This window comes from Diorhabda sublineata, chromosome 4 (genome assembly GCF_026230105.1).
Source record: "Diorhabda sublineata isolate icDioSubl1.1 chromosome 4, icDioSubl1.1, whole genome shotgun sequence".
NCBI lineage: Eukaryota > Metazoa > Arthropoda > Insecta > Coleoptera > Chrysomelidae > Diorhabda > Diorhabda sublineata.
In genome coordinates this window covers 31,642,052-31,663,312 of record NC_079477.1, presented here as the reverse complement: position 1 = coordinate 31,663,312, position 21,261 = coordinate 31,642,052, and the positions used below count along the sequence as shown (strand labels likewise).

The window sequence follows — 21,261 nt, the reverse complement described above, 5'->3', positions numbered from 1 at the left end:
AAGATCTCTGGCAAATAAAGCCATCCCAAATTCTAGACTTTTTAAAAGGAGTGGGATTAATGGATCAGCAGTAAAAACAGGGTTCTCAAGTATCGCAGGAAGAAAGGGGGACACAATAGATTCTTTGGGTCACAGTGTATACGAGGTGCGGAATCTATACATGCATACATTTAGGTTAAGAAGTCTAGAGTGCATTACTCTATCTTAGTGCTTCTACTAGAAATAACTTGAATGGGTTTTTCCAAGACACATAAATTGAAAGAAGGGTGAAGTCGTTTCGCACCTAACACATATCATTAGATACCCGTAATATTTTCCATAAGCAGGTGCCGAGCATTTTTCCAAAAGATTTCTCTCAAATAAAATGTAACAAGTAATCTGAATATAATCTCAGAATCCTTTGCGCTTGCTCGGCCATTCTTGACTCTTCTACATCCTCACAGGGTTGCTCTCAGTGCGACTCTGACTCTTGTGCTGTTTACTTTCCGGCGCGATTTTTCGGCAGTTTCTATACGATCCAACGAACTTTTCCGAAGTTGTTTGAACTTACTAGAAAAGTGGATATTTGGATGAAATTTAATTGTTTTTTGTGAAGTTTTGTGATTTACTAGACTTAGTGAATTGATAATATCAAGTTTACGAAAATTGTGAGTATAACTGAAGTCACAGATATATAGCATAAAAAAATATATTTTAAACTAATAGAACTAAAGTTAGATATTACGATAATTTTTTTGTAATATTCCGCAAAATTATAATGTATTGTTTTCCAAAATATCATCAAAGTATATGATTAAAAAAATTTTTGCTTAATTATTTATTCCTTGAAATGTTACGACTTTTCACTTATCTTTCCAATTAACTATTTGATGGTAATTATTTCATTTATAATGAAATTTGAGCTCTAATCAGTACTTTCATTATTTATATATTCATTTGAATACAAAAGAGACAGAAATGTGTTTTTCATTTATTCATTTCCTGATTTTCATTAATTCATTTTCACATTTTCGTGTCCATATGATTTTCCAACAACAAAATTGAATGGATATCCACGATTACTTTGCTGCTGAGTAAATTGAAACCTGAATTTTCTTTAAAATGGAATTTAATATTTTTATTTTGTATATAATTATGTTTCTAGTGAATTGCATTGGTAATTTGATAGTCTGCCGGATAAATCCAAATATTCAACAATATCGTGATGACTTTAAATAACATTTTATTCTCCATGATAATATTATATCTGTACCATTGTGCATTTTAGATATCGCTAAAATGAGGATGGATTGAATTTACGGTTGAAAACAAACTATATGCTATGCTATAACATGATGCTGAATAATATAGATTAGTATGTATTTAGAATGACCCTATTTTGAATAGGAATATGACCAGAAAAAAACTTTAGGACGTAAGAGGTTTTTTGTCATATAAAAACAAGTAAAAAGTCTTCACACTCTCGGCGTGAGACACAATAGCCGTATTTTTATGGTTAGCAATCAGTAAATATTAACAAAAATTTTAATTTATATAACGAAATTCCATGTGAAATGAAACAAAAAAAATATCAATTCTATTTATTTAATAGCTTGGTCCCCATTATTTCTTGACAATTCTCATAATAATTAGTTTACGAAATGAAAAATATGATTCATAAATGTGTTTTTAATTTTTGTAACCATTTAGTTTTGCAAAGACTCAATAAATTGTTGTGTTTTTGTTTGTTTTAACATTTTTTGTATGGGAGAAACTAGATTTTGGTTAGTTTATTAAATTTTTTCCTAATAAATTTCTTTCCTTTCGGCACATCTATAGTTATACAGGAATTAAATGCGAAATCTGCTACAGACAGACGGATGGACGGAGAAATGGCAATTAATTGTAATTTTTGATAACACATGCGTAAAAATCACATACAGGGCAGTTACTTAGAAGTCCGGAAAGTACTGTTTTTTCGGACGAGTAGAGCGGAAGACGGGTCCTGGTAGTTCGAAAAAACAGTTTACGCTCTCAACATAAAATAATTGTAGTTTACGACGAGTGGGCAAATTGCAGCCCGCGAGTCCATTAAAAGACCACTTTCGGGACGTATTACGTACAATATTTTTTTTAAACGGGCATTGTTGTATCATAAACTTCATATTATTCAGTTTACATTTTCATAACAAATACTCTTTATTAACTAATTTTAAAAATTCTATATACAATCGTTTACTTTTGGCTTACAAATATAAACATTATTTTTGAATGGTTATATTAAACGTACATTAACATTACTTATCTGTAAGCACGGTATTTCAAAATTATTCGTTGACGAGAGATTTTTTGTATTGCTTACATTATAATGAGTTTCTGAGACAATTTCTGTGTTTGAGTTACCTGCTTTTTGAATTTTGTTAGTTATATCAATCTCATTCTGAGCTGAATCCTCAATGCAGCCTTCGGCAACTTGAGATAAGCTCCGATCACGATGTTGTTTTTAAGTTTATGATGTCAGCACATCCGTTAGCTAGCAAAGTCGCCGAAGTACGTCTAAATCAATGCCCTGGGTATGCCTTTGGGTTTGGCAATCTCAAAAATGTAGCTATTTTGGAGGGAAAGTTACCGACAGGTTGTTTATTACATTTTTCGCTATTGTAAATAATAAAGAGACGTCGTTTCGATGAGGTACGTGGGTTGGGCGTAGCGCTATATACTTCCAATACAAATTTAGCTCTTTTTCCCCATTAATAATAAATGATCTTGATTTGTTTGTTTTGGTGTTTGAAATTTCAATCAGAAGCATAGTTTGTTTGTCTTCAATGTCGTCAATTAATATATTAGTGATATCTTCCTGTCGACATGCATCAGTATAACCAATAATCAACAAACTTCTACTGAAAACTTATCGATATCCTCTTTATTAAGACTTCTTTGCTTTATACCCTACGGATTTTTTCTTCATAAACGCTGCTAATTTTATGCTTAAGTCGATATTTCTTCTGGTACGTAGCATGGCCTTCAGCATCGAATATAAACTCCACAACGGAGAAGATTTCAGCGTTTCTGATTTTTCTGACAAATACGCCAATAACATATCATCACAAATACTTCTTACCTTCTTTTCCAGGCACCACTTTTCAAAAATTTGGTATGTTTATTCATATAGTGTTCGGGACTTCGCCGGTAATAAATCAAACGTTGCTTGGAGGGCCGCCTTAACAATTTCATCTGGTATAATTTCATCTTCCATTAATTCACAATCAAATGCATCATTTTGAATATTCATTTTATATTAAATGTCACGTTTTCAACTAAACGTCAAATTAAGTCAAGTTATTTTATAGTTTTAAATAATACAAAACTCGGTTACTATAGAAACCAATTGACCACTTTTTCTTATTGAATAAAACCAAACATGAGATCAAATTCATGGAGAGAATCAAACTGTTTAAATTATTATGTATGAAAACTGGAAATACTAATTGTGGGTACAAGCATTTTCAAAAACTGTAACACGTAAGTGTTTTTCTTACGAAAAAGTGTTTCTAAAATATATAATAATAACGGAACAATTTTAAAATTTTCTGAATAAATTATATTGATTTCAACCAGCTGAATTAATATACACGCATTTAAAGATGTTTACAACAATTCTTATTTTTTATAAATGCTGACAAATGTTTACGAAATATGATCTTTTGCGTTTAAATTTTTCCCGGCAAAAATAATGAACATTATATTCAAAAAAAAGGATAAATAGATACTACAAACAATTAAAAAGAAATGCGATAACACATTTTCTTGTAGTATCGAAGATTTTTCATGAGTTTTTCAAAGATTCATGGTAAACCAAATTCATTTGTCTAAGTACTTTCTAAACCAAAACTCAACCCTCAATTACACCATTTCATCTACTACCATCTTGTAACGGAGCTATTTCCAACAAGATTAGTTTTAGAAGTAACAAATTTCCAAGTATCTTATTCAGTATAATTTTGTGTATAATTTCATATTTTAATCTTCCAAAAACCACAAGAAAATATGAAATCAGGAATTGTAAGGTAAATAATTTTATCGATATTGAATAATTCTATTCCGCTAAGCTTAAAATATTATTTAGAAAACAGTTAACTCAAGTATACTTTTCTTAATGTTATACCCGTATTTTGATAGATTATATTCAGATAACGGTTTCAATATTTAAACGATTTCCACCGTCTTCCACTCTATCAATGTTTTTCAATACCTTTTTTTGACAGGAGATTACGTCTGTCTACATTTTGCTCTACATAGTCGAAGAAATCATCAACGATGTTTGATCGAAATTTATATATTGTGAATTTACAATTCAAACTCTCAATTGGAATACTTGAAATGAAATGAGAAGCTATCTATTTCGCGAGAGAGGTATTTCTCTAAAGATCTCTCATGATCTGAAACTCGAAATAAAAATAATTGATATGAATTGACTTTAGATGATAAGCTTTTCGTAATTTTAACAATAACAAACGAAAGAATGATCAAAATTGTAAGGGACATTGAGATATCATGCAATTATATTGATCTTTTACCAAAACCTACCGGAAACTCACCTTCCGTTAATAATGAAAATTCTCACGTCATTTCTTGTTTTCAGCTGAAAAATGTTTGATATTAGGTGTCAAAACGCATTTGATATTTGTGACGTTTGAAAAAGGTAGCGTTATTAACTAGTGAATGTGGGATAGAGAATTTTCCAATTATGGAAGATAACCGTGAATTTCGTAGAAAAGCTGTTTCAATGTTACATACGCATTGTGATATCGGCTAACAGATAATCAGGTCATTTGATTGAAAATGAAAATAATGAGTTTGAAATGAAGGTATTATGTGTTTCTGAGATCTTCGAAGAATTTGATAATTTTCAAAAGATTGCTATAGGTCTTTATGGATATGTTTTCTACTTATGTAGATGTACCAATTATTTTTATAGAAATATACAACCTTCTTAGAACACTATTCTAACTCTTGTCTATATAGTTAAAAATTTTTCCCAATTACCTTATTATTGAAGTTCACTTGTTTACAGCTTTTATAAATCTACACCTCGCAATTTCCACGGAATATATCATGAGTAATAATAATTTCTTATGTTGATTTTCTTTTAATTAAACACACATAAATGCATTTAGGATATTACAATCTAGTCAATAATGACCACTGAACAATTTAGCTCTAATTCAATCAAATACCTGATATTTGAATATCTGCATCCGAGCAAAATAAACGAGATCAAGAATTCCAGATTCCAGATTAATAATTCACTGATTTCTATTCAGTGGACATCAAAAAAACACTTCAGACAACTCTTCAGGCAACTCTGAACTACTAAAGTTGCCTTATCTGCAATATTATATTGTGCCAACAAGATGATAATTAGATATAAAAGAAATAAATAATGATATTTCTAGATTTCTAGATGTTCAAGATTCTGAAAGCCTGGGTAGCGTACCAAGTATTTTTCAAGCACAAATTTATGCAAATACAAAATGTGTTCAGTTAAATCTAGAAGTCAAGCGGCTCTAGGCTACAATATCATAGAATAAAAATTCGTTTGGGATTGCCTAGAAAAATTAAATTACCCTACAATAGATTCCGAGTGAAGGGAAATGAAATAGCCTATAAGCTCGCTAAATCGGGGGAAGAAAAGTCCTTCATGGGACCCGAACTATAACCAGCTATAATCTGCTGAATGTATCAACATAAGTAAAATGAATCTACGAATATTAACAGAAGTTCTATCGGACCTAAAGTGAGTCATTTGAAATTACCAGATGGGTCACTTGTTGACCCACGGGTCATAGTTTTCCGATCTTTGCTCTAAACTGTTTCCATTCCCTTTCCATAAAATTTTTGATCATTTGCAGTAGAATAATATGTTTTTGGTCGTGAAGTTTCCTGAGATATTCCTATAATATTCGAAGACCAAGATTAGTTTAGCTAGCTATAGAAGATTATTTTGAGATTAAGTATATTCATCATCATATCCATTATTCGTCGTATATGACCTTATATTTGGTTGATTTCTCCAAAGAATACAAGTTTTCAAATATCCTCTATATTTGTCAAATAACTAAGTAGATGCTTTACATATTTCAGTTTTGGGAAAATTGACAAATTACATAAAATTTTTCACCAATACATTTCAGTCTCTTGGCATTCAATTGCTTATCTCTCTTAATTTGTAAAACCAAAGTAATCATTACCTGAATAACATTCTCTTAAAAACATTGTTAGGTGAGTGATAAAGTAAACAGAGAACGTCTTTCCCTACACAAACAGAAATAAAACAACTCGAGTAATTCAATTCTGAAGTCTGTTCCTTTTCAAAGGTTTCCCGACAATAAATTTGGTGCCATTGCAGCGGAAATTCCAAATTCTCTTCTAACAAAAGCGAACTAACACACAGTTGATCACAGACGTAGCATTGGAGGTTCAAGGAATCTCGAAATTCCGAACGTAGAATACGATCTGTCCAATCATTGGAGAAATTTATAGCTTCCTCTCAGAAATATTGTCCATGCCATGAACAAATCTTAATGGAAAGTATACTTGATAAAACTCAATTATTGTGGGGTTTATAAAAATGTTTTTTTTCCATCTGGATAAAGGGAAATATGAAATGAATGAAATAACGAACTAGGTAAGAAACATAAAATTACCTTACAATAGAAAAAAAAACATTAACTTCGAAGTTAACAAAATTAACACTAACCTCAAGGAATTTCGTTTCTAATTCCAATTACTGAATAAGAATACAAAACATATTATCACCTATGACCCGAGACAATTTTTATAGAACCAGCATAGGTACGCAACATACATAGTGATTTTCGCAAAAAAACAATCAAATCTTGGTGATTCTGTACATAATAATAGGATCGACGCAATTAACACAGTTTAGTAACCAATATATAGGGTGTGCTTCGAAATTTTTTGATCAAAAGTAATAGCGGAGAATGTTGAGAATATAAACTTACAAAATTGTAGGTTTTGGATGACGCTGCGTTCAAATATAACGTTGTCCTGAATGGGGCACTTCCGGTTAGGTATCGGAAGTGAACGTCAGCTTTGTTATTTTAACTATTTATCTTATTTCTGATATCTACACGAAATTTTGGATAAATTGAGTGCGTGCATAAATTACAGTGCCAAAAATGAACCTTTTGTTTTTCAAAAATTTTGAAAAACTCCTAATTCACATTGAATACCGATATTTCCGAAGCAAGTTACGTGAAATTCTAAACTGTAAACAACAAACGCTTGCCCGTTAACTTGGTATATTCAAATATTATATATAGGGTATTTCAAACTTGTGCCAATATGCACAAATTGAATCATTTATAAGTTGCTAACTACGAATACAACACCCTGTATTTTATAATAATAATAATAATGATAAATTATTTATCATCAATCATTGAAAAAATATTTTACATAGGAAGGTAATTAGAAGGTTTTATTAGGTTTATCCAAATATTTACTAGAGAGAGACACTTGGTACAAAAAGGAACGTTTATATATTTGGTTCTGATGTATAGATACATTTATTACATTTCTCCTTCTCAAATTCATGTTATGTATGTCTGTTCTCTAGGTAACTATTGTGTACAAATATTTCGTTAATTTGTTTTTTCAAATTTTGTGGTAAAAATTTAGACTGTGCAGTTTTCTTCTATTGTACGAGTACATACATCCAACTCACATCTTTTAGTTTATAGATTATTAGATTATTTATCAAACTATATTTAAAGAGCTCTGAGTCTTTTAAATTCTATAAATATCAGTTTTTTCTAAGCATGGCACATATACCACATCACAGTGATTAAAATGTGAAAGCAGCATAGAATCAAACAGCATTTTCTTCATGTCAATATTTAAATACATATTTCTAGTGAAGTATATGTTTCAGTTAGTTTTTCACTTCGTAATTTGGTGTTGATTATCCAACCCAAATATTCACCTCATTCACTAGAAGTAAGTATATTAATTTCAAGTGAAAATTTTAATTATGATAGATATTGCCACATTTTAGAAGAAGACAAACCACCGGCGTTACATACTTTGAGAAACTGAGAGGCACTTAATAACAGCAACAATAATAATGGAACAATTCGTCATAACTATGAGAATGTTACTTAGCAACGATATTCTTGACAATAGGTGGTTATGTCAATCAGGGTGCGTTTCGTTGGTCACCTCGCTATCCTCTCCTAAAAATCAGGTTACTACAAAGTAAATTATGATGCAAAAAGTCGTACATGCTTTTGATTTTCTAGTAGTTGACCATATTTCCATAAATACACCCAATTCAATGAAAAAATATTTGGAAGTAGTAGTGCTTAATACAAAGTACCTAGTCAACGTTTTTTATTTGTATTTTACTTCCCCGACTGGAGACCTTTTTTAGGAACGGGTATTCGACCTCAGTTGAAGTATCGAAATAACTGATACTTCGATGGGGTGAATAATTAATATTGAATTGGATCAGCATTTTAACGAACGAAGGTAGAAGAGAATAAAAGAAGAGGTGAAACCGCTGGAAATACCTTATGCATTAAAGTGATAAAAACTAAACAAACTATTCCCGGACTCCATTTTCCAAATTAATATTTATTTATGTGAACAATGGAAAAGGTTTTAGCAAATAATGAATTTATTAGAAAAAACGGCAAACTTGATCAATATATGAAATGTTGAACACTTCTACAAAATGCCAATCCTTTCATGTTTTTGGTTACTTTCTAGTTTTAATAAAATATCGCCTAAAATATTTTCCATTAGTTCAATAATTAGTTGTTCTGACGTTTCTGGCATAATGAAATATATAAAAATTGGTTGGACTCAACTATAGGGAATACTGATACCAAAAGAAATGGCTAAAAACATACAGCATTGGCGGCTGCATTTAAAACACCCTGTAAGTAATCTGGAAGTTATGATCGTGGAGGTCGTTAGTCTAATTTATTACCAATACGATATTTCGTTATTGTTAATTATAATAAATTTGATGAGAATGACTTCACACTCCATTGCTGTAACATTTTGATTCTTATAACTTCAAAAATATAAATTGGCGTAGTCAGTAGGATAATGAAAGGAATTTTATAGTAAATAACCCTTTGGTATCAACAATTAGTTTAGTGATAAGAAGAATCTACGTAACAAGAAAGGAGAAAATAGAATTATATAGAAGAAAAGAAGAATTGAATATAATAACAATTCGGTAAGCTACTCATTTCTTTTAATTTATGTCATTCTCCTCAGCTATTGCATTCTCTATTAAAGAAAATCGTCTTAGTGTGAATTGTTTTAATATAAGTAATACAGAAAACAATATATCTTTTAATCTAGATGAGGAATTCAGTAATTTATCTATTGAAGAATCGATTAGAAGTTTTTTCATATCAAATACAATTAGAAAATTCGATGGAAATCTTTTGGAACTATCTTCTCCCATAAATATTAGTAATACTTTAATAAATACGATCCTGTTAATTCTTCTTGTGTTCAAAACATAAGTCTTATTCCTGGAATGTATTCAAAATTAGTAGGTGATGCAAAAGAAGTATATAGTGTTTGTATCCATAAAAGTTGGAAATCTGTTTAAGAAGCATTACTTGCACATTTTAGCCAATTATGACGTGGTAATACCGAAAATCCTTCACATTTTTATATCATTTTTGTGTGGTTTAAAAGAACCATTAGGTTCAACTATTCGTGCTATGGAACCTAATAACCGATGCCAGAACTATATTCGGAAAATCTCTCATTCTGTGACATAATTAAGTGCCTATCCAGACGAACTTCCAACTCATAGAAGAACTAAGTAATAGCCACTATATCGATATTTTTCCAGAGCCAACGAAGATACAACTGAATTGCAAAGTGACACCGCAATTTTTCATGGCACGTACCTTTTCATTATTCCACTCAACTATCAAATTGAAACTTTATCTGTGTCATATTCGAACAAAAAAAGTACAATTACAGAACACGCCCTAACATAGGAAGAGATTACCAAAACCTCTTTCCCAATTATGAATTTTCAAAAATTGAAAATAGAAAAAGTTCAACTGGATAAACTTCTTCAAGTACTCTTTCAAGAAAAGGATGAAAATTCTTTAGAAGAAATTCGAACCCACCGGAACATCTCTCTATATGGCCTTATTAGTATCACTGTAATAATCTTGATATTGTGCTGTATGTACATACAAGTATTTAAGAAGAAACTTTTAAGAGTCCCGACAACACTCAAGTTCATCCACCGCGCGCCCTTGAGCAATACGATATTTCTTTATTGTTAACTATAATAAATTTGATGAGAATGTCTTCAGACTTCATTGTAGTAACATTAAAATCTGTATAAAATACCTTGAACAAAATTTTTAAAAATAGATTTTGTGATTTCAAAAATATATAATTTCGATAAGTTGTATTCATAAAGTGCGTTTGTTGTTTATTTTCATTACTCTAGATTTTTATCATAATTTGAATCATATCATAATTTGAATCAAAATTACGTCACACTCTATCTACAACAAAACTGAAACAACGATATAAATCTATGAATATTTGAAGCATGTTGTGATTTACATAGAGGATTAAGACATATAGAGATTCACCTTAAGCTCTACAAAGAAGGTTATATCAATGCTTTTTCTGGTCACCTGTTCCTCTCCATCCTCAACATATGTCCGTACCAGATCAGTTGCTTAGTCTGTATTCTCTCTAAAGTCGTGTAAACTCGAACTGTTCTTTGGCGTAAGTATATCATCATATGCTGTTCTAGATATCCGGCACGATCTTTTTATGTTGTCTATTTCCACAGCCTCTACATTTTCCTTCCCTCTATCTGTTGATAGTTTTATACAAAATGAGTAATATGCTAAAAAAAAACTAATTGCATAAATATAGAGAATACCTCTCTTGATATGGATTAATAGAAAATAAAAATTGTATATATAAGTTCAGCTGAAGATGCTAAACGACTATTGAATTAACATAAACATTCCTTCAAGCTAATTTATGAAAATCAAACTGCAGTTTTAAACGATGTATCGGAAATAGAAGCTTGATAACATTTCAAACATGAAAAGAACTCCCACAGTATCTTGAAACAAAAGCATTCAACCATTTATATCCGTGGTCTTTGTCCACGGTTTGCGAACATGGAAATTCATATAAGCAAATACGGTTCGAAGATTCTCAAAGCACCGAGATAAATGGGGAGACGAATTCGACATATAACATTCAAAGACACGAAAAAATAATAAGTTGACTTTAAACGTTATCAAAATAACTGACGTCGGACCAAAGCAAGATGACAGAAAATGAAATCTAAAAACAACTAAAAAAATTTTATGTTGTCTGAATCTTGGTTTACGGCAATACCAGGTGTGTTAAAAAATGAGGTGAAGCATTTTATAGTAATCAAAGTGCTTAGACAACTTAGAATTTAGATGAATCCATGTAAATTTTGAATATGATTTTTTCAAAATGGTTCTGATATATCCCAATGTCAACAATAGTATCGAAATATTATCTCTATGTATATTTCTTATTTTTGAGGAGATTGGTGTATAACAAGATGCTATGTTTCACTGGTGTAGCTACTAATATGGCTTGATGGAGAGGCACGAGTTGATTTAACTAAGCATATTTCTGCTTATACCCGAAACTAAAGAAATATTAGATAGATGAAGCAAGTCATCAATGTTCTGAAGGTATTCGAAGAGATGAATGGATTCAAGTTTTTACAAAAGACTAGCTTTAGTTACAAAAGTGCATTGATGTAGGAGGCGAAAACTTTGAACATCATAAAAATCATTTTCAGTGAAATATAAAAACAGAGATTTGATTCAATTGTGTTTATGTAGGTATTGGTTTATCATATACACCGCGGCTCTTCCCCCTTTCTTGCAAATATACTGAGGCACCCAATCTTTACAGATGATCTGTTAATCCCACTCCTCTTAGAAAGCTAGCAGAGACATCCGTCTACTATTTCATACACTCCAGGAGTTCCGTATTGTTTCATACTTCGAGAGAATGTGGATAGAGGTTTCGTTAGTATTTGTAAATTGTTTTTACTTGGACTGATACATCCATCAGATCTCTTCTGGTTATAGTTTTCCAGGAGAGTCTTTGCCTGTCTCAGTCCCTATAGGTTATACCAGTAATCTTTTTACTATAGGTGATACAGAAGGCTTCAGGTCTTATGAAGGACATGTCTGCCCTCACTCTAGCAAGCATGTCAACTATTTCATTTTCCTTCACCATGTGTGTTCCGAAATCAATAGCATAGTAACTTTATTTTCCCATTGTATAAATTTCTGCTTAAAAAATACATGATGTATTACCCAGGCTTTTGGAGTGTTTAGTTCTGGGCCCATATACTCCTGATCCAGTTAAGCCCGCTGCTTTAGGCTGACCGTTACCATTTTATTGGCATTAAGGTTATTTTTTGTATGATGTTTTGATTACACATACTTCTTCAGCTTATTATTGGGTTTGATCATATTTTAAGGTTTTTCTTTGGTGATTCCATCTCTGAACATTCTGAGTAATGTTCTCACACTTTCCAGTACTATATGCCGAGGTGTGAGATTCAAATCACTTCTTGTGCAGCTGTTGAAGATGAAATCATGGCCCTGAGTGAGTCTAGTATCCCCAACCGTTGCCCCACATGTGATGATTGGTCTCACAATTGATGTGTACATTACAGTAAGATCTTTGGGTTAAGACTTCAATTCCTCCCTTTGGTGGCTTGAGGTCGAATTTTTTATTCTTATTGGATATTCCTAGATAATCAAAACTTATGTAATTTATCACCTTTCAGCGAAAGGTACTGAGAAAATTATATTGGAGGAAAAAAACCTTCTGAATTTGAACGAATGAAATAGAGCAGTCCTGTATAAACCGTTCAAGGAATCAAAAAATTGAACGCCTCATTTACGAGCCTACTTTATTTATGTCGCTAGGTAAAGTTGACCAAACTCTGAATTCTGAGAAAAGTTTGAGCAACTTCTGTAGCTGACAGGATGATAAATACAACTCCGAACTTCTGAGTTTTCGATTGAACGTTTGATAGTTACTTCTTTTACCTCATCTAAATTTATATTTACATCGAGTCTAAATCTAGAATATTCAGTTTCAAAATAAAACAAGAATAACAAGATAGAGCTAATTCAAAAGTTTGTAGCTATCATTCGTAAGAGAGCACAGCTGAAGGTTGAAAATTTAGGCACTAAATTTGGGTTTTATTGTATTTGATAAGTGATACAACTTATTGTAATAATATAAGTTAACAATTTCTTAGACAAATCCAAATATCGATCACCCGGCCATATTGATTTGACTGAATGGGTTTCAAAAAGACGTTCCAATTAATGAATTACAACACCCAGACTTCTATTCCAAAATTATATCGATTCATCACTTTCCTTAAGCTCGCCGGCTTACTAAATAACTGTAACGTTTTTTGTATTATTCACACTCTCTCTATTCGTGGGGTGAATTAATAAACACTGTCCCTTACGTATAATAATTTACTTATAAATATCACTTTCCTGTGATTACTATTACCAATTCATTCTTTTCACTAATATTCATTCAAAACTAATACCTATACACATATCTCAAAAGAATTCTCTTGAGTTAGAACAAAAAGAAACAAAACAAATGAATAAATAGACCTTACTGGAAATTATTTACAAGAAACAATGTAAATAAACCGCTTGCTATAAAAAATTGTTCACACTCAAACATCGAATGAATTCCGCCATTTGCGCCTCCACTGAATTTTAAAATTCCATTATAGCTGAACAGGACCGACCTACGGAACCATTTCGCGAACTTGTTCGTAATATAACGAATTTATTCCTTCCAATTGCAACATGGCATAGTAAAAACATTTGAACAGTGATAAGTGAACTTAAAAGTATGAATAAATAAAATATACATATACATGAAATATTAGTGAATAATTTAGCGTTTGTCGTACTAAATATTATGTAGTTGTATAATCAGTTTACGTGTGTATTAATTTATCGCACCCGTTTTGTGATTGAAAACTGTTAGCATGAATAAGGAGAACATTACTTTATATTCAAGTTAGCTACCTCAAACTTTGTATTCAACCAATAATTTTCAACATTAATTTAGTGCCTTCTTTTCTCGCACACATTACTCAAATTTTTCATTTTTTTATGATCTCTCTTGATGAAATATTATAGTTTGATGCATTAGCAGAGTTATTACACCTTAATTAAAAAAATCCATTCAAGATTTTCAAAGTATTTGAATTATAGCCGTATAGTATTATATTTCAGACCATCTAGTCCATAACTTTATTTATGAGAACTATTCTATTCCACTCCTATTATCGTGCGGCTATGCTATTTGTTCAACTCGAAAATAGTTACTGGTTAGTGGGGTTTCCGTTTCGACATCAAGCAAACTAATGAGAGGAAAAGAGCTTGTAAACACGCCAGATAATGTATCTGTTCTCAAAGTTACGAATGTTTGTTAAAAATTAGAGAAAAACTTTTCTCAGAGAGAAACTGTTCTAAATGGAAGTAAAGAACATTAAGACGAAAAATTACAGGGTGCGGAACGATTCTACGAGCTATAAAGTTGCCTAACAATATGTTTTCAGTTCATACATTTCCATAAAATGTGCTAATAAAGTAGCGTTATTGAAACAAAAATCAATTCCAATTTATTTATCCTATTTAATTAGATATGGGAATTGTTTTTCTTTTGTTATTTGATAGTATCTAACATTCTTATGAAAAGCTACAAAACTTCATTCGAGTAATTTGAAAAAGCAACATAATTGTTTTAGGCATAAACTATCCTGCTATAATCAAATGTTATAGACTGCATTTCTAATCGCAGGACATCTTTGATGTTTCAGCAAATCTGAATACTTTGATTTATCCAAGCTGGCTCAATTGTGGTTGTGCCGGTAATATCTTACCAAACATTATTTTCCAAAGGCGATTAAGGTTATAATCATCTCCAATAAATTCTTCTACTAGTAGTACTTTTACATCAAACCAACTGGATGATTATATGAACGAAGAAATGATAATTCAACCTTCTAGTCATATAGTCATTCATATTATCAACTGAACTTATCCACCTCCTCAACAATCTATTATGCCCTTATTGAGTCGTATCTCCCTTCTGGGGTAAGTGTGGTGCGACTCAATTTGAGCGAATTTTCAGACAAAAAAAAATGTTAGATATTTACTCGGACTAAACAGCAGGGCTCACTGCAGGGACCTCTTTAGATTAAAGATTCTGACTTCCTTATTCATGTTTGAATCCGTTTGCCAAATTCGTAAGAACGCTTCGCCAATTTCAGAAAGATCGTTGCACGGTTATCCATATAAGAACGCGGAGTACGACCTTCACCTACCTACTCCACGTTCAGAATTAGTTGAGAGCTCAATATTTTTAAATGCAAAATAATGCACAATCACTTGCCAATTGAAATCAAATCGATATAATCTTTTCCCGCATTCCGTAATAATTTGGGGGCATATTTACTGGAAAGGGCCTTCCGGACATGTTACATACTGGTTTAATTTTTGCTATGGACTCATACACGACTTACATACTAATTATTACCTATATCTATTACCTATAATTTTGTTACTCATTGTGGTTTTATTCTATATATTGAAATTTCACTCCATTTGTATCTTTATTCAGTTATTTTTATGTTTTTTTAGTTTATACAAGCTTTTGTATACAAATTGTAACAATTTTTTGTGTAATCGGGCAGACTAGAAAACATTTTTGATGTAAATATATCAGTTCTAGATGAGTATTTATTTTTTATCTCATTAAGTGTACTTCAATGCTCTGCTAAAACTACGGGCATAAAGAAGAATCTGTGTAAGTTAGCATTAGCATCAGGGATATATGGTAACGGATAATGAGAAGGAGTTATAGAATTTGATAAATTTTCGGCTACACTCATAAAGTAATTATTGAGATTATCAGGTGTCAATGGAAAAAGGTTATCACTCACCTCATTCAATAAGAAATGTATTACAAATTTGAGTGAAATAAATGTGTATTTAACATTAATAATTGAAATTGTTCCGATGAAACAGATCAGCGATGTATCACTTGTTTAAACATGATTTCTATCTCGACTTTCGTAATATGCGATCAAAAGCTACCATTCAATATAATTGGGATCACTATGAATGATAAAGTAAAACAAGTTGAGAGTGATTATTGATTCTCGACTTTTGGCCACAAGTTGCCGAAATAAGGAACTCAAGTTTGCTGTCTATTCCGCTGCTCACATCTGTAATTTCTTGGTTCAGATTATGTTTTATTAAAAACTTTGAACTCATTTTATTCATAGTTGAGGTATCGTGTCAAAATAATGTCCCTTATTATTATATTATACTTGATATGCTCTTATTTCATGAAATTATGTGCAATGTAGTTATTCATATATTTGTATATTATTTTATTCTAGATACGATATTTTTGAAAGTCTCTCTATGAACATACGAAGAAATGAACTTTGAAGTCAACTTAAACTGTATAAAAAGCAATACAAAGAGAGAAAAACGGAATCGTTTCTGCATTATGACTTGAGCCATATGCCAACAGCAAATATTTGATGAGAGGGCTCTTTCCGCACAAATGATCTTATTTGATCAGGGTCGTAGCTCAAAAAGTTATATAATGAAACATTTCGTTCTGTCCAATTTCTACGATACCTTCATTTTTGAGAATATAAAGAAAGAATTTCTTGATTTATCAATGAATCGATTTTTTAATAAATGGGTTGATTACTGAATATATCTTCTCCTCTTATGGATATATAACTATTATAGAGAGATATCAGTTTGCAAATCACTTATTGAAAATATATATATAGTTCATTGTTGACGATTTTCTATCGTAACTTTGCCCACTTTTCATAAGACGTCTCTGCTCTGTGAAATCTACTGTATTGCAAATACCGTGATGAAATCAAGCACTGAATATTCGGGCCTTTTGTACCTTGTTTCTGTCATCAAATAATTGGAATTTTGAAATATTTCCTATTTCTTGTGAACGAAGGTCCGAAGAGAATGGAAAAGGACAATTATTATAAAATAAGTGAGAGATGTTTTTCAAGGAGTCTTTCAGGAAGACATGAATATTTATTGTTGAAGGAATAACAGTTATTTTCTCATAGAATGTGATCTCTAATATTGTTATTTGTATCTAATCATCATGTTAAATACAGATTATTCATATTCAAATCCGTAGCCCAACATTGTCAAAAATATTCTAGCACATCGAATAAGTACGAGGGTTGTCTGGATTTCTCAACCTGTGTGTGCACTTAAGCTGAGAAATATATTTACCCATACTTTGAGAGAGTTTTACTGAAATTTCAGTCATTTCGGACGCTTAGTTTCTATTTGACAGTCGTATGAGTGAGTCGTTGTCAATATTTTTATGAAAAATGAAAAAACTTGGCCAACGACGAGCGTTCGAAACGACAAATAAGTTCATAATGTGGCAGTGGACGACTGTCAGATTGAAGTCAGAGACGTAGAAGAAGTTATCGGGATATCAAAAGAACACATTTTTATATATTCTGAATAAAAAAACTATGTATATGTAATTTACCCGCGCGTCAAGTGCCACGTTTGCTTGTAGATAAAACCTGGATCCACCAAAAAACAACCAAAATGATAATTCAATCAAGAGTGGATTGCTTGGTAAGGTTAACGGAGCTTAGCTCTCAACTGAGGTTTAGTGTTGGCAGTCTCCACGTGGTAAGCCACTTCCAGACAGTGCGAATCGTAATAACGGATAGGATATTTAAAATGTCCAGGGGCTTTGTTGACTTATTTACTCACTCCACCTCCTTGGAACAGAAAGCTTTTGATTTTTCACCTGAGATATTTGAGTCGCTTGGGATCCTTTGCTTTTGTCATGTCTTTGGAATTTAATAAATAATATATATATAATGAATAAATGAAATATACATAACTTTAACAAGTTATAAGCATTCCTATAATCTGTTTCTATATGACCCAACTCACCCCTTACAACATTTATTCTCAAAAAAGCATTCTAGAGAAAATTCCACTCCTGATTACATTCAATAACGCTCTAGATCGTAATTGTTATCTAATCCTCCTTTTTACTTCTGTTGGGTGTATGGGACTCTGTGATCGAATTCTTTCTTTCTCTTTGGTAGTGCCGGGACTTCAATTGTTTAGTTTTCTTTCTTGTCATTTATGTCGATGAGCGTTTTTAGCAGACTTTGCTTGACTTGGATCTTCTTACATGTTGGTACATAAGGTACATAGGAATCCATAATTGTTTTATTTTCTATTAACAAGATTCAACATTCCAAATTCTAAAAAACTTTTTCTGATCAAGAGTCGTGTCATGAGTTCTTGATCATTGCTATGGACTTTGATAAATCAGAGAAGTATACTGATGTTTATTGAATTTATTTCAGATGTTTTGATCAGAAAAAGACTCACTTTTTTGGAATACATAACTGTAATCTATATTATTGAGCTATAAGATGGAATTCGAATTATAGTTATACTTGAAGAATATAATACAAAGTAGAATAGAGCTAGAGCATGATATCGACTAAATACTGATATATCTCAGTTCGATAATTTCTTAAAATATTTCAATTGCTATTCCATTCATGTTTATGGTCCATCAGTGTGAAGTTGAAATCAAAATTTACTTTAAAAGATAGGTTAAAAGGAACACAGTGTGTCCTATAGACTAGCTGAGGCTGATACATTCAATAGATAGGAGTATATTCATCTATATCAACCTCTATAAATTGTTCTAGTAACTGATTTTTTTCTTAGTTGAAATAACTTGTCCCGTTTCTATCAAATCGGCTCGGATCTTATGACTTTGGAGCTCAGAGCTCTAATGACTCCTTATTTATCGGACAATATAATATCCTTCCTAAGTTGACCTGACATTCTATTATATTAGTGAAATTTGTGTATTGCGCAAGGTTTTGAAGTGCTTGATTCTGAGCTAGTACCGTCCAATTCCAATTCTGTCTGGTGTTCTCGAACTGTGTATCAACCATTTGATGGCATCAAGAAAGTTCAACTAATGGTACTAGACGACTACAGATTGAAGTCAGAAAAGTAGAAATGGCGATGAACATATCAAGAAAACGCATTTGTCGTACACTGTCGTATGTGCGAGTTAAGTGCCACGTGTAAGCAAAAGCAGTCGAATATTTTGCGTCGATTCATACCAACATTTGAGAATAAAGTACTTTCTCCTCTGAATAACTAAAATTCTCATATTTCGATGATCGTCATGGCTAAAACTCACGAATTACCTTTGAATCAATTGAAAAGAATCCGTTATCACCAGATCTGACTTCTAGTGATCTCTTCTTGTATCTTAACCTCATATTTCATTTAAAGAGAGATAGTTCCAATAGTCAATGGCTTTATCACATATATAAATGCCTATAATGAAGAGAAAGACGGCAACCATGCTGAAACATTTCAGACAACGCTATATTACTGGAGATATAGAATTCCAGCTCTAGGATCTTCTTCTATCTCTTATTCAATGGATGACAGGACTGATAGAAAGTGGAAAAGATCAATCAACAATAATATTGCATTCATTTTTATAGTTTTATATTTGATTCGTTTGAAATTATTCAATTTACAATGATCTAGGAGAGATATTGGGTATACATTTTCATAATAATTAACTAAATAACTAAAAAGTCGTAACGTGACAAAATAATGTGATCTTATGGCACACATTCCTAGCTAACACGTACACTATTCTCATTTTCTCATGGCTAGATAATTTTAATAAAGGTGGAAATAGTTACACGTAAGTATGAAAACGAGCTAAATAGTGTAAAACATCGTAAACTAGTTAGATGTATATGAGGAGATTTCCATAAAATTTTTTTGGAAAAGTGGTTTTCATTTGGTTGAAGGAAAAGTTTTCTGAAATACTCATTTCATATAAAGTTTCGCATATAATGAAAAGAAGGAAACCATATTTCTGTAATCTCGAGTGAGTTGTAAAAATATTTTCATGATAGAAAATGATTTTCACGAAAAAGCATCATATTTATCCTATAAACTTTTCGTGGCAGCTTTTATCATGAATAAATCGACTCAAATTGCAATCAAACTTGCAATTCATCAATTGCAAGTGTTTGCTTACACCTAGGAGCGAGCGAACATCGAATCACCTAAAAATTTCTATTATTTAGAAAATAACACGAAGCAGTTAGAGAATTACGCCTTTATAGCAAGAAAGAACTATTCAATATTGATAATAGATAGTTAGGAAAAAAGATTATATCAGAAAATCTTTATAAACGGATAAGTCGCAATAAAATTTTTTACTAAATTTTAGAGCTAAAAGCGTTTGAGAAATTTTAAAAACTCAATATCTGCTTAAAAACACAGAGGATCGTATCAAATGAATTCATTTCACATGAATGCAGCCCAAAGTACTTTTATGACTAAAAAGAATGGAGATAAAATATTCAAAGGTTCTTGCTGTTTATGTTCAAAACGCTTTTTGTGAGAAATGTAGAACGGATGTATAATATTGATTAGCTGTAAAATAATCTGTATTATGTGTTTTTTTTTAAATAATTCGTTCATCTACTTTATGACCGACATTGAATGCTATAGCCAATTTGTATTTTATTTGAACCAATTGAATGTGCATGGCAACTGAATGAAGAAAATAAGTTGAAACCAAGTCCCAGCAGGACCTTCAAAAGCTGAAGTTGAAGGAAGAAAATATATATATTGTGATATAGATGAAATTGATTTCTATGATTCTTTCAATTATCTTAAATAAAATAAAAATTCGAGTTACGTTGTTGATCGGATTACCAAAATGGCAAATGTACAAAACAGGAGATACAAAGAAATTTTGAAAATTACTGAATTTGGTATTATATACATTTTACTGTTTCCAAAGGTAACCTACGAACATTTGAGTTGATAAATAATTATCCATATTTGTTTTTTCTATATGAACCAATATTATTTCGTATGTAAAACCCTATAGTTTAGATCAAAAATCAAATGTATATCTGGAAATATTATGATAATTTTCAACAGCTCTCCAATACTTGTAAATTTTGTAATTCCTGGTTACCCGTTCTAAGCCATCCTACGCTCTAAAATTCAACATTTATATGCGGTGGCTTAAATT

General features: G+C 31.3%; 1 protein-coding gene across 1 annotated transcript in view; it reads left to right on the top strand.

Annotated features, from left to right (window-relative positions):
* The first annotated feature begins 574 nt into the window (after positions 1 to 574).
* The window catches only part of LOC130443047 (potassium channel subfamily K member 17-like), a 415,525-nt gene continuing 394,838 nt past the window's right edge, over positions 575 to 21,261 (top strand). Inside the window, exon 1 of the mRNA XM_056777492.1 lies at positions 575 to 647. The gene's annotated coding sequence lies outside the window, so the exon portion shown is untranslated. The remainder of the gene's footprint in view (positions 648 to 21,261) is intronic.